We start from the raw sequence: 15989 nt of genomic DNA, 5'->3' as shown, positions 1-15989 counted from the left end.
TAGAACAATGTATATTCTACTCAAACCATTTCTATACCTGCTGAGCGGCGTGTCATAAACTCAATGGCTGTTCAAGTATTTACAGCCTGGTTTACGATCCCCCATTAAAATCATATCAGCTCATGTTCAGGCTGTGGACAATATCTTGCATCTAATTTATGGCCCATTATCCCACTATTTACAGTATTGGTGGTAATTGTGCGACAGAGGGGGAGCGGGAGCGGGGTGAAGACCCTCTTCAGGCTGGTGTCTCTCTCTAGGGGAGAGGAGGGTGTGGTGTACTGCCAACGGTCTGACATGACAATGGTGTTTGACACAATAGGAGGATATGTACCAGTGTGTCTATTCATTCAGCCTGGTGCCTTACAGTTTGATGAAACCAACACACTCACACACAGAAAGCTCATTTCCTCCAGTGAATAGAGGGGAAGGAGGTGCTTTCCATGGTGTAGAGGATCCATTCAGGATAACATTAGGCTAAAATAGACGGAGCTGTAGCACAATGAGACTGAATGCTAAGCAGCCCCACGTCTCTCATCACTCTGCCGCCCGCGCTCACAGAGACAGAGGAGTGGAAGGAGTGTGTGAGTGTGTGAAAGGGGGAGTGAGTGGAAGGTAGACACCCTAGTCTTTTGACAAGACCCTGGTCCAGATCAGTTGGATGGTATGAGGAACAAGGTAGATTGAGGTCTAGGAGAGTGTGCCGTTCAACAGCTGTTAGTTAAAACTGAACCTAATTCAAAACCATTGAAATCAGGCAGGCAGTGTAGACCAGTGTGGGAGAGATGGTGACTGGCTGGTTTGTTTGCAGTATAGTATCACAGCTGTAGTACAATATTTACTCCATCAGTGTGTGTGTGTGTGTGTGTGTGTGTGTGTGTGTGTGTGTGTGTGTGTGTGTGTGTGTGTGTGTGTGTGTGTGTGTGTGTGTGTGTGTGTGTGTGTGTGTGTGTGTGTGTGTGTGTATCCATGTGTATCGTAGTGTGTCAGGGACCCTGGCTGTGCTAGTGGAGCCCTGTAACCCCCTCCCATAGTGAAGTAAAATGCTTTTCACTGCAGTTTGCCTTCCACCTCCATGGTCCTCAGGCTACGCTTCCACCCAGGTGGGACTGCAGTCAGAGAGAATATTGAAAACCTGAACGGTGTGTGTGTAGTTTGTTTGTCGTGTGTGTGTGCGATCGCTCAGGAAACGCTGTAGGGAAGCATGTCTTTAACTCTCCCTGTCTTGTAGCTTTCTCAACCATACTGCTGCTTCAGCTTGACAGGATTAGAGATGCCACCTCTGTGTGTGTGTGTGTGTGTGTGTGTGTGTGTGTGTGTGTGTGTGTGTGTGTGTGCGTGCGTGCGTGCGTGCGTGCGTGCGTGCGTGCGTGCGTGCGTGCGTGTGTGGTGTGTGTGTGTGGTGTGTGGTGTGTGTGTGTGTGTGTACGTGTGTGTGCATGTGTGTATATGTGTGTGAAAGGTGGAGAGGGAGAGGTATAGTGAACAAAGTGATGTTGGAACTCCTTGTCTCTTAACCGTTACAACTTCCACCGTCCATTTATAATGCATCCCTATGCCTCTACCTCTCCCTATGGCTTTCCACCACTCTCTCTCTCTCTCTCTCTCTCTCTCTCTCTCTCTCCCTCTCTCTCTCTCTCTCTCTCTTCATTTGTCTCCCTCTTTATTCCTAAACCATTACACCAGGCACTCAGGCTGTAGAGTAGTCAGACGTGTGTGTGTGTGTGTGTGTGTGTGTGTGTGTGTGTGTGTGTGTGTGTGTGTGTGTGTGTGTGTGTGTGTGTGTGTGTGTGTGTGTGTGTGTGTGTGTGTGTGTGTGTGTGTGTGTGTGTGTGTGTGTGTGTGAGAGAGAGTGTGCGTGTGCGTGTACGTGTGTGTGTTTGTATTTGTTCTTTACCAGGTCTTACTAACCACTCTCTCATCACCCCTGCCATCGGCTCATTGCATTACTAATATTGCACTGATAACTATCATGCTGCTGTAATGGTCTGAGGTGATTTACATACATATTACACTGACTCTCCCTCCCGTGCAGATAAGGGCCAGTGAAATAAACACATTAGCAGGTTGGGATAGGTAATTAGATCAGAAAATTAAACGCTGGATTATTTTCCTCATGGTTGTCACTGTTAATGTACGTCAGGACGTGGATTATATCTCTGTGCTCACTCTTTGAGTGGAATGGTGTGTGTGTGTGTGTGTGTGTGTGTGTTGGGGGGTACGTGTGCCATGCTTATACATGCGCGCATCTATTCCCATCCTTCAGACAGACAGACAGACAGACAGACAGACAGGCAGACAGGCAGACAGGCAGACAGGCAGACAGGCAGACAGGCAGACAGGCAGACAGGCAGACAGACAGACAGACAGACAGACAGACAGACAGACAGACAGACAGACAGACAGACAGACAGTGTCTCCTCCTTCAGTTTGTCATTAGCCTCAGAACCATCAACTGGTGCTATATTCCCTTAAACCAAACCTGCTCTTCACAAGTTGGAATAACACTTTCCCTAGCTGATGTAGTCCCCATGCAGAAAGCGTTAATCAGACTGTATACCCATGGTGAAGTGTGAAACTGTATGAAGTGTATGGATCAGCCTGGGCGTGTCTCCCTCTCCCCAGCTCTACCCAGGCTCTGCCAGATTTCCTTGTGATTAAGACCATTTATAACTTTTAATCATCAGCTCCTCTTTTAATAACTTATCTTTTCCCCCTCATTCTTATCCCTCTCTCCTCCTCCTCTTCCGCCACCGCCACCCTCCCTCCCCTCCATCCCAGTGGACAGCTCTCTGGCTCTAAGGTGGATGCGTTGCTTTATTGTTTTGTTTATTTAATTAATTCCTGCGCTGTACTTAACTGGAAATAGCTTCATGACAGCCTTGAGCTATCGTCACAGAGAAGGATGCCATGGCAGAGGAAGTCAGAGGGGACAGGGGAGACGGCCACAGCCAAAATGTGTATCACGTGTGTATAAGGTGTGTGTAATGTGTGTAAGGTGTGTAAGGTGTGTGTGTGTGTGTGTGTGTGTGTGTGTGTGTGTGTGTGTGTGTGTGTGTGTGTGTGTGTGTGTGTGTGTGTGTGTGTGTGTGTGTGTGTGTGTGTGTGTGTGTGTGTGTGTGTGTGTGTGTGCATACTCAGGGTTTACTAATGCTGCTGCATACACATGGATGCACACATCAGTAGAGGCTGCTCAGAGGAGGAAGGGGAGGAGCATCCGCCTCAGTGAATTTCATAAAAATAAAAATAGTGAAACATTTAAAAAGTTAGCCTTTTTAGATATAACAATACTAAATATACTCACATCACCAAATTATTTATTAAAACAGACTGTTTTGCAATGAAGGTCGACAGTAGCCTCAACAGCACTCTGTAGGGTAGCACCATGGTGTAGCCGGAGGACAGCTAGCTTCCATCCTCCTCTGGGTACATTGACTTCAATACAAAACCTTGGAGGCTCATGATTCTCACCCCCTTCCATAGACTTACGCAGTAATTATGACAACTTCCGAAGGTTGTCCTCCAACCTATCAGAGCTTTTGCAGCATGAACTGACATGTTGTCCACCCAATCAAAGGATCAGATAATGAACCTAGTACTGAAAACATAAGCTACAGCTAGCTAGCACTGCAGTGCATAAAGTGTGGTGAGTAGTTCACTCAAAGAGTGAAAAAGACAATAGTTGAACAGTTTTGAACAAATTAATTTCTTAAAAAATGAAGGAGAAAGAGAGGTAGAGCGCTATATTTCATATTTTTCCCCCTCACTTTCAGTTTAACTTACTTAGCTAGCAAATGCAACTAGCTAGTTTAGCCTAGTCAAACACCCTACTCAAGCAGAGGGATGCTAGGTTAGTTAGCTGGCTATAACTAACCGACACAACACTGGAACTCCAAGTCAAGGTAAGCTTTTAGTTTAACAATGTATTGCCACCGGGGTCCGCCGATGTAATTGCTAAACTGCTTACTGACTATACAGTACCTTGCAAAAGTATTCATCCCCCTCTGCATTTTTCTTATTTTGTTGCATTTCAACCTGTAATTTAAATAGATTTTTATTTGGATTTCATGTAATGCACATACGCAAAATAGTCCAAATTGGTGAAGTGAAATTAAAAAATAACTTGTTTCAAATAAATGTAAAACTGAAAAGTGGTGCGCATATGTATTCAACCCATTTGCTATGAAGCTCCTAAATAAGATCTGGTGCAACCAATTACTTTCAGAAGTCACATAATTAGTTAAATATAGTCCACCTGTGTGCAATCTAAGTGTCACATGATCTGTCGCATGATCTCAGTATATATACATCTGTTCTAAAAGGCCCCAGAGTCTGCAACACCACTAAGCAAGGGGCACCACCAAGCAAGCAGCACCATGAAGACCAAGGATGTAACGGCAGTCTACTTGGTCCTCCTCCTCAGACGAGGAGAGGCGAGAAGGATCAGAGGACCAATGTGCAGCGTGGTAATTAGACATAATGAATTTAATAGACAAAACAAAAACACTATACAAACTGACAAAACACACTAACCGTCACAGTCCTTGCTGGTGCAGACAAAACACAAAGACAGGAAACAACCACCCACAATCCCCAACACAAAACAAGCCACCTATATATGATTCTCAATCAGGGACAACGATTGACAGCTGTCTCTGATTGAGAACCATATCAGGCTGAACATAGAAACAGACGAACTAGACACACAACATAGAATTCCCACCCAGCTCACGTCCTGACCAACACTAAACAAGCAAAACACATAAGAACTCTGGTCAGGACGTTACAGTACCCCCCCCCCCCCCTGAGGTGCGGACTCCGAACGCACCCCTAAAACTCAAGGGGAGGGTCTGGGTGGGCATCTGTCCGCGGTGGCGGCTCCGGCGGTGGACGAGGACACCACTCCACCACTGTCTTTGTCCCCCTCCTTAGCGTCCTTTGAGTGGCGACCCTCGCCCACGACCTTGGCCTAAGAATCCTCCCCAAGGCCCCCACATGATTTAGGAGGTAGCTCAGGACAGAGAGGTAGCTCAGGACAGAGAGGTAGCTCAGGACAGAGAGGTAGCTCAGGACAGAGAGGTAGCTCAGGACAGAGGGGCAACTCCGGACAGAGAGGCAGCTCCGGACGAATGGCAGCTCCGGACTGAATGGCAGCTCCGGACTGAATGGCAGCTCCGGACTGAGTGGCAGCTCCGGACTGAGTGGCAGCTCCGGACTGAGTGGCAGCTCCGGACTGAGTGGCAGCTCATGACTGGAGGGCAGCTCATGACTGGAGGGCAGCTCATGACTGGAGGGCAGCTCATGACTGTAGGGCAGCTCATGACTGTAGGGCAGCTCATGACTGGAGGGCAGCTCATGACTGGAGGGCAGCTCATGACTGGAGGGCAGCTCATGACTGGAGGGCAGCTCATGACTGTAGGGCAGCTCATGACTGGAGGGCAGCTCATGACTGGAGGGCAGCTCATGACTGGAGGGCAGCTCATGACTGTAGGGCAGCTCATGACTGTAGGGCAGCTCATGACTGTAGGGCAGCTCATGACTGGAGGGCAGCTCATGACTGTAGGGCAGCTCATGACTGGAGGGCAGCTCATGACTGTAGGGCAGCTCTGGCAGCTCATGACTGGCTGGCGGCTCTGGCAGCTCCTGACTGGCTGGCGACTCTGGCCTCTCCTGACTGGCTGGCGGCTCTGGCAGCTCCTGACTGGCTGGCGGCTCTGGCAGCTCCTGACTGGCTGGCGGCTCTGGCAGCTCCTGACTGGCTGGCGGCTCTGGCAGCTCCTGACTGGCTGGCGTCTCTGGCAGCTCCTGACTGGCTGGCGTCTCTGGCAGCTCCTGACTGGCTAGCGTCTCTGGCAGCTCCTGACTGGCTGGCGGCTCTGGCGGCTCCTGACTGACGGACGGCTCTAGCGGCTCCTGACTGGCGGACGGATCTAATGGCTCGGGACAGACGGGCGGCTCTAATGGCTCGTGGCAGACGGATGACTCAGATGGCGCTGGGCAGACAGATGGCTCAGATGGCGCTGGGCAGACGGATGGCTCAGATGGCGCTGGGCAGACGGATGGCTCAGACGGCGCTGGGCAGACGGATGGCTCAGATGGCGCTGGGCAGACGGATGGCTCAGATGGCGCTGGGCAGACGGATGGCTCAGATGGCGCTGGGCAGACGGATGGCTCAGACGGCGTTGAGCAGACGAGCAGTGCAGGCAGCTCAGACGGCGCTGGACAGACGAGCAGTGCAGGCGGCGTTGAGCAGACGAGCAGTGCAGGCAGTTCAGACGGTGCTGGGCAGGCAGGCAGCTCAGACGGCGCTGGACAGACGAGCAGTGCAGGCGGCGTTTGGCAGACGGCCGACTCTGACCTGCTGAGGCGCACAGTAGGCCTGGTGCGTGGTGCCGGAACTGATGGTACCGGACTGGAGACACGCACCTCAAGGCTAGTGCGGGGAGCAGGAACAGGGCACACTGGACTCTCGATGCGCACTATAGGCCTGGTGCGTGGTACCGGCACTGGTGGTACCGGGCTGAGGGCACGCACCTCAGGGCGAGTGCGGGGAGAAGGCACAGTGCGTACAGGGCTCTGGAGACGCACAGGAGGCTTGGTGCGTGGTGCCGGAACTGGAGGTACTGGGCTGGAGACACGCACCACAGGGAGAGTGCGTGGAGGAGGAACAGGGCTCTGGAGACGCACTGGAAGCCTGGTGCGTGGTGTAGGCACTGGTGGTACTGGGCTGGAGCGGGAAGGTAGCGCCGGATATACCGGACCGTGGAGGCGTACTGGCTCCCTTGAGCACTGAGCCTGCCCAACCTTACCTGGTTGCATGCTCCCCGTAGCCCGTCCAGTGCGGGGAGGTGGAATAACCCGCACTGGGCTGTGTTGGCGAACCGGGGACACCATGCGTAAGGCTGGTGCCATGTACACCGGCCCGAGGAGACGTACTGGAGACCAGATATGTAGAGCCGGCTTCATGGCACTTGGCTCAATGCTCACTCTAGCCCGCCCAGTGCGGGGAGGTGGAATAACCCGCACCGGACTATGCACCCGTACAGGAGACACCGTGCGCTCTTCCGCATAACACGGTGTCTGCCCGTACTCCCGCTCTCCACGGTAAGCATGGGAAGTGGGCGCAGGTTTCCTACCTACCTTCGCCACACTACCCTTTAGCCCCCCCCCCCCCCCAAGAAATTTTTGGGGTTTCTTCACGGGCTTCCAGCCACGCTTCCGTGCTGCCTCCTCATACCACCGCTCCTGGGCTTTAGCTGCCTCCATCTCTTCCTGAGAGCGGCGATATTCTCCAACCTTAGCCCAGGGTCCTTCTCCGTTCAATATTTGCTCCCATGACCATTCCTCCTGGTACCGCTGCTGCTGTCGCTGCTGCCCGTTCTCACGCTGCTTGATCCGGGTTTGGTGGGTGGTTCTGTAACGGCAGTCTACTTCGTCCTCCTCCTCAGACGAGGAGAGGCGAGAAGGATCAGAGGACCAATGTGCAGCGTGGTAATTAGACATAATGAATTTAATAGACAAAACAAAAACACTATACAAACTGACAAAACACACTAACCGTCACAGTCCTTGCTGGTGCAAACAAAACACAAAGACAGGAAACAACCACCCACAATCCCCAACACAAAACAAGCCACCTATATATGATTCTCAATCAGGGACAACGATTGACAGCTGTCTCTGATTGAGAACCATATCAGGCTGAACATAGAAACAGACGAACTAGACACACAACATAGAATTCCCACCCAGCTCACGTCCTGACCAACACTAAACAAGCAAAACACATAAGAACTCTGGTCAGGACGTTACAGTACCCCCCCCCTGAGGTGCGGACTCCGAACGCACCCCTAAAACTCAAGGGGAGGGTCTGGGTGGGCATCTGTCCGCGGTGGCGGCTCCGGCGGTGGACGAGGACACCACTCCACCACTGTCTTTGTCCCCCTCCTTAGCGTCCTTTGAGTGGCGACCCTCGCCCACGACCTTGGCCTAAGAATCCTCCCCAAGGCCCCCACATGATTTAGGAGGTAGCTCAGGACAGAGAGGTAGCTCAGGACAGAGAGGTAGCTCAGGACAGAGAGGTAGCTCAGGACAGAGAGGTAGCTCAGGACAGAGGGGCAACTCCGGACAGAGAGGCAGCTCCGGACGAATGGCAGCTCCGGACTGAATGGCAGCTCCGGACTGAATGGCAGCTCCGGACTGAGTGGCAGCTCCGGACTGAGTGGCAGCTCCGGACTGAGTGGCAGCTCCGGACTGAGTGGCAGCTCATGACTGGAGGGCAGCTCATGACTGGAGGGCAGCTCATGACTGGAGGGCAGCTCATGACTGTAGGGCAGCTCATGACTGTAGGGCAGCTCATGACTGTAGGGCAGCTCATGACTGGAGGGCAGCTCATGACTGGAGGGCAGCTCATGACTGTAGGGCAGCTCATGACTGTAGGGCAGCTCATGACTGTAGGGCAGCTCATGACTGGAGGGCAGCTCATGACTGTAGGGCAGCTCATGACTGGAGGGCAGCTCATGACTGTAGGGCAGCTCTGGCAGCTCATGACTGGCTGGCGGCTCTGGCAGCTCCTGACTGGCTGGCGACTCTGGCCTCTCCTGACTGGCTGGCGGCTCTGGCAGCTCCTGACTGGCTGGCGGCTCTGGCAGCTCCTGACTGGCTGGCGGCTCTGGCAGCTCCTGACTGGCTGGCGGCTCTGGCAGCTCCTGACTGGCTGGCGTCTCTGGCAGCTCCTGACTGGCTGGCGTCTCTGGCAGCTCCTGACTGGCTGACGTCTCTGGCAGCTCCTGACTGGCTGGCGGCTCTGGCGGCTCCTGACTGACGGACGGCTCTAGCGGCTCCTGACTGGCGGACGGATCTAATGGCTCGGGACAGACGGGCGGCTCTAATGGCTCGTGGCAGACGGATGACTCAGATGGCGCTGGGCAGACAGATGGCTCAGATGGCGCTGGGCAGACGGATGGCTCAGATGGCGCTGGGCAGACGGATGGCTCAGACGGCGCTGGGCAGACGGATGGCTCAGATGGCGCTGGGCAGACGGATGGCTCAGATGGCGCTGGGCAGACGGATGGCTCAGATGGCGCTGGGCAGACGGATGGCTCAGACGGCGCTGGGCAGGCAGGCAGTGCAGGCAGCTCAGACGGCGCTGGACAGACGAGCAGTGCAGGCGGCGTTGAGCAGACGAGCAGTGCAGGCAGTTCAGACGGCGCTGGGCAGGCAGGCAGCTCAGACGGCGCTGGACAGACGAGCAGTGCAGGCGGCGTTGAGCAGACGAGCAGTGCAGGCAGTTCAGACGGTGCTGGGCAGGCAGGCAGCTCAGACGGCGCTGGACAGACGAGCAGTGCAGGCGGCGTTTGGCAGACGGCCGACTCTGACCTGCTGAGGCGCACAGTAGGCCTGGTGCGTGGTGCCGGAACTGATGGTACCGGACTGGAGACACGCACCTCAAGGCTAGTGCGGGGAGCAGGAACAGGGCACACTGGACTCTCGATGCGCACTATAGGCCTGGTGCGTGGTACCGGCACTGGTGGTACCGGGCTGAGGGCACGCACCTCAGGGCGAGTGCGGGGAGAAGGCACAGTGCGTACAGGGCTCTGGAGACGCACAGGAGGCTTGGTGCGTGGTGCCGGAACTGGAGGTACTGGGCTGGAGACACGCACCACAGGGAGAGTGCGTGGAGGAGGAACAGGGCTCTGGAGACGCACTGGAAGCCTGGTGCGTGGTGTAGGCACTGGTGGTACTGGGCTGGAGCGGGAAGGTAGCGCCGGATATACCGGACCGTGGAGGCGTACTGGCTCCCTTGAGCACTGAGCCTGCCCAACCTTACCTGGTTGCATGCTCCCCGTAGCCCGTCCAGTGCGGGGAGGTGGAATAACCTGCACTGGGCTGTGTTGGCGAACCGGGGACACCATGCGTAAGGCTGGTGCCATGTACACCGGCCCGAGGAGACGTACTGGAGACCAGATATGTAGAGCCGGCTTCATGGCACTTGGCTCAATGCTCACTCTAGCCCGCCCAGTGCGGGGAGGTGGAATAACCCGCACCGGACTATGCACCCGTACAGGAGACACCGTGCGCTCTTCCGCATAACACGGTGTCTGCCCGTACTCCCGCTCTCCACGGTAAGCATGGGAAGTGGGCGCAGGTTTCCTACCTACCTTCGCCACACTACCCTTTAGCCCCCCCCCCCCAAGAAATTTTTGGGGTTTCTTCACGGGCTTCCAGCCACGCTTCCGTGCTGCCTCCTCATACCACCGCTCCTGGGCTTTAGCTGCCTCCATCTCTTCCTGAGAGCGGCGATATTCTCCAACCTTAGCCCAGGGTCCTTCTCCGTTCAATATTTGCTCCCATGACCATTCCTCCTGGTACCGCTGCTGCTGTCGCTGCTGCCCGTTCTCACGCTGCTTGATCCGGGTTTGGTGGGTGGTTCTGTAACGGCAGTCTACTTCGTCCTCCTCCTCAGACGAGGAGAGGCGAGAAGGATCAGAGGACCAATGTGCAGCGTGGTAATTAGACATAATGAATTTAATAGACAAAACAAAAACACTATACAAACTGACAAAACACACTAACCGTCACAGTCCTTGCTGGTGCAGACAAAACACAAAGACAGGAAACAACCACCCACAATCCCCAACACAAAACAAGCCACCTATATATGATTCTCAATCAGGGACAACGATTGACAGCTGTCTCTGATTGAGAACCATATCAGGCTGAACATAGAAACAGACGAACTAGACACACAACATAGAATTCCCACCCAGCTCACGTCCTGACCAACACTAAACAAGCAAAACACATAAGAACTCTGGTCAGGACGTTACAAAGGAGCTCTCCAAATAGGTCAGAGACAAAGTTTTGGAGAAGTAAAGATCAGGGTTGAGTTATAAAAAAATATCCAAAACTTTGAACATCCCACGGAGCACCATTAAATCCATTAATAAAAAAAAAATTGAAAGAATATGACACCACAACAAACCTGCCAAGAGAGGGCCACCCACCAAAACTCACGGAGCAGGCAAGGAGGGCATTAATCAGAGAGGCAACAAAGATACCAAAGATAACCCTGAAGGAGCTGTAAAGCTCCTCAGCTGAGATTGGAGTATCTGTCCATAGGACCACTTTAAGCCGTACACTCCACAGACCTGGGCATTACGGAAGTGTGGACAGAAAAAAGCCATTGCTTAAAGAAATAAATAAGCAAACACGTTTGGTGTTCACCAAAAGGCATGTGGGAGACTCCCCAAACATATGGAAGAAGGTACTCTGATCAGATGAGACTAAAATTGAGCTTTTAAGCCATCAAGGAAAACGCTATGTCTGGCGCAAACCCAACACCTCTCATCACCCAGAGAACACCATCCCCACAGTGAAGCATGGTGGTGGCAGCATCATGCTGTGGGGATGTTTCTCATTGGCAGGGACTGGGATACTGGTCAGAATTGAAGGAATGATGGATGGCACTAAATACAGGGAAATTCTGTCTTTAAGTGTGATCAGGGGTGTATTCATTCCGCCGAATCTGTTGAAAAACGTTTCTTAAACGGAAGCAAACGTAACGAAACGGGGACAAACATACCTGAATTTGTCCAATAGAAACTCTAATTTGCAAATGTTGGACTAATGATTACACCCTAGATCAGTTAGATACAATGTGTGCACCTACAGTACGTTGTAAACTTTCATTCATAGGCTAGGTTGTACTGTAGGTTGTAGGTTGTAGGCTAGCTTGTAGCAACCCTCATGATGGGTATAGGGAACATTTGAGTATCATGTAGTAGCCTAAACCTATCAATGTTAATTGAACTGGGTGAATGGAATATGAATGACAGTCATCCAACATGCTGTAATAGAAATAAGGCCATAATCACTGGAACGCATGCACAAACACACACTACTTGACTTTTGGATGTGAGTGCTAGCACTCAGCTGTTGAATATTCAGGGTGTGTGTGCGTGTGTGTAATTGAGTTCTTTAGTATTATGAATCCAGCCATGAATTACAAAGGGAAGTTGTACAACTGAATGCCTTCAACTGAAATGTGTCTTTAACCCAACCCCTCTGAATCAGAGAGGTGCGGGGGGCTGCCTTAATCGACACCACTCCATCGGCGCCCGGGGAGCAGTGGGTTAACTGTCTTGCTCAGGGGCAGAACGAATGATTTTTACATTGTCAGCTCGGGGATTCGATCAAGCAACCTTTCGGTTACTGGCCCAAGGGCACTCTATCACAGACAGGCAGACAAAGAGACAGAAAGAGAAAAAGACAGTGATAAGCAACATTGCTTATCAGCAATGAGCAGGGGGTGAAACATTGCAGCCAAGTATTCTGACTGCTCCTGAGAAGAGACAATAACTCCATACATACACATCCAGAGGCAATCCCAAACACACACACTTTCGAAGACGATCGCAAACACACTCATTCAGTAATGATCTCTCTCTCACACACACACACACACACACACACACACACACACACACACACACACACACACACACACACACACACACACTCACACTCACACTCACACACACACACAAGCCTACATACAGAGATGTTAACAGCATACACTAGCTTGTCATATAAAGACAATGGGAGCATGTACATATTGATAGCATATTAAAAACAAAATACTATGTTTTAAATTAACAGTAGGCGTTGGTCTGAAGCCGAAAAAGAAAGGAAAATTACATGAGCCCCACAATACCTACTCTACCCATGCTATACCGAGGTTTTCCAGCACACAACTTTGACCTACTACAGTAGCTATGTGGGTCTATTGTACTTCAAACAAATGTGTAGGCAGCTTGCTTAGGATTCAAACCTACTCAAACAGCCTAATTCATACTCTTATAGGAGTTGCTCGCACAATAATGTGATTTATACCGCATACAGGGTAGAGTATTGGAATCTTCACACACCACACGAAGACATTATCATTCCACTACCTTTTCAAGGTTTTTTTTTACATGAAAGCAAGCTTTGCTTTTATACTTACAAGACCATCCGGCTTGACTGAGTGAGTTATTATGTGTTGTAGTAATATGATGCCTGCCTGTATTTCCTTAAAACTTTGTTTTAGCAGGACATGTCAAAACAACATCCTTTTGTGGTCTGTAGGTGCCCTACATAACATCCTTTTGTGGTCTGTAGGTGCCCTACATAACATCCTTTTGTGGTCTGTAGGTGCCCTACATAACAACATCCTTTTGTGGTCTGTAGGTGCCCTACATAACATCCTTTTGTGGTCTGTAGGTGCCCTACATAACAACATCCTTTTGTGGTCTGTAGGTGCCCTACATAACATCCTTTTGTGGTCTGTAGGTGCCCTACATAACAACATCCTTTTGTGGTCTGTAGGTGCCCTACATAACATCCTTTTGTGGTCTGTAGGTGCCCTACATAACAACATCCTTTTGTGGTCTGTAGGTGCCCTACATAACATCCTTTTGTGGTCTGTAGGTGCCCTACATAACAACATCCTTTTGTGGTCTGTAGGTACCCTACATAACATCCTTTTGTGGTCTGTAGGTGCCCTACATAACAACATCCTTTTGTGGTCTGTAGGTGCCCTACATAACATCCTTTTGTGGTCTGTAGGTGCCCTACATAACATCCTTTTGTGGTCTGTAGGTGCCCTACATAACAACATCCTTTTGTGGTCTGTAGGTGCCCTACATAACATCCTTTTGTGGTCTGTAGGTGCCCTACATAACAACATCCTTTTGTGGTCTGTAGGTGCCCTACATAACATCCTTTTGTGGTCTGTAGGTGCCCTACATAACAACATCCTTTTGTGGTCTGTAGGTGCCCTACATAACATCCTTTTGTGGTCTGTAGGTGCCCTACATAACAACATCCTTTTGTGGTCTGTAGGTGCCCTACATAACATCCTTTTGTGGTCTGTAGGTGCCCTACATAACAACATCCTTTTGTGGTCTGTAGGTGCCCTACATAACATCCTTTTGTGGTCTGTAGGTGCCCTACATAACATCCTTTTGTGGTCTGTAGGTACCCTACATAACAACATCCTTTTGTGGTCTGTAGGTGCCCTACATAACAACATCCTTTTGTGGTCTGTAGGTGCCCTACATAACATCCTTTTGTGGTCTGTAGGTGCCCTACATAACATCCTTTTGTGGTCTGTAGGTGCCCTACATAACAACATCCTTTTGTGGTCTGTAGGTGCCCTACATAACATCCTTTTGTGGTCTGTAGGTGCCCTACATAACATCCTTTTGTGGTCTGTAGGTGCCCTACATAACAACATCCTTTTGTGGTCTGTAGGTGCCCTACATAACATCCTTTTGTGGTCTGTAGGTGTCCTACATAACAACAGGTGGTGGTGGTGTGTTGGACACAGTCACTCATATATACTGAACAAAAATATAAATGCAACGTGCAACAATTTACTGAGTTACTGAGTTATCCGGCTCTAATCTATGGATTTAGATTCAGTTCACATGACTGGGCAGGGGGCGCAGCTATGGGCCCACCACTTGGGAGCCAGGCCCACCCACTGGGGAGCCAGGCACAGCCAATCAGAATGAGTTTTTCCCCAGAAAAGGGCTTTATTACCTTCAGAAATAGTCCTCAGTTTCATCAGTTGTCTGGGTGGCTGGTCTCATACGATCCCACAGGTGAAGAAGCTGGTATGTGGAGGTCCTGAGCTGGCGTGGTTACACATGGTCTGTGGTTTTGAGGCTGGTTTGACATACTGCCAAATTCTCTAAAACAACGTTGGAGGCGGCTTATGGTAGAGAAATGAACATTCAATTCTCTGGCAACAGTTCTGGTGGACATTCCTACAGTCAGCATGCTAATTGCACTCTCCCTCAAAATTTGAGAGATCTGGGGCATTGTGTTATGTGACAAAAGTGCAAATTTTAGAGTGAGCTTTTATTGTCCCCAGCACGAGGTGCACCTGTGTAATGATCATGCTGTTTAATCAGCTTCTTGATATGCTACACCTGTCAGGTGGATGGATTATCTTGCCAAAGGAGAAATGCTCACTAACAAGGATGTAAACAAATTTGTGCACAACATTTTAGAGATTTTTTTTTGTGTGTGCATATGGAACATTTCTGGTATCTTTTATTTCAGCTCATGAAACATGGGACCAACACTTTACATGTTTATATTTTTTTATATAGTTTACCACGGGATCATAAAGAGCCCCCCTCTCTCTTTTCTTTCACCCCCCTCTCTCTCCCTTTCTCGCTCTCTCTCACTCATGAAATGAGCTGAAATACATTTTGCGTTTATATTTTTGTTCAGTAGATAATGAGCTAGCCTGTCTGCATTACTGATTTCTGTAACCATTTTCTTTGTTGTGTAATATTGACATAAAATCAGAACCACTTGTTTTGCAAATATGGTCCTGTTTTATCAATTGCTGTGCTGATCAATGTACAGTCCATTACCTCTGTCAAATGAATATTTTATTAATATTTATTTTTGCAATGAAGATTGTGACGCTACAATAATACGCATTTATATTATGGCTATATCTAAAAATACATACAACCTAATGATATATATATATATACAGTGGGGAGAACAAGTATTTGATAACCTGCAAAATCGGCAGTGTTTCCTACTTACAAAGCATGTAGAGGTCTGTAATTTTTATCATAGGTACACTTCAACTGTGAGAGACGGAATCTAAAACAAAAATCCAGAAAATCACATTGTATGATTTTTAAGTAATTAATTTGCATTTTATTGCATGACATAAGTATTTGATACATCAGAGAAGCAGAACTTAATATTTGGTACAGAAACCTTTGTTTGCAATTACAGAGATCATACGTTTCCTGTAGTTCTTGACCAGGTTTGCACACACTGCAGCAGGGATTTTGGGCCACTCCTCCATACAGACCTTCTCCAGATCCTTCAGGTTTCGGGGCTGTCGCTGGGCAATACGGACTTTCAGCTCCCTCCAAAAATGTTCTATTGGGTTCAGGTCCTTCAGGTTTCGG

The sequence above is a fragment of the Salvelinus namaycush genome, chromosome 23 (genome assembly GCF_016432855.1).
Source record: "Salvelinus namaycush isolate Seneca chromosome 23, SaNama_1.0, whole genome shotgun sequence".
NCBI classification, from domain to species: domain Eukaryota; kingdom Metazoa; phylum Chordata; class Actinopteri; order Salmoniformes; family Salmonidae; genus Salvelinus; species Salvelinus namaycush.
Note: the sequence above shows the minus strand (reverse complement) of the source record.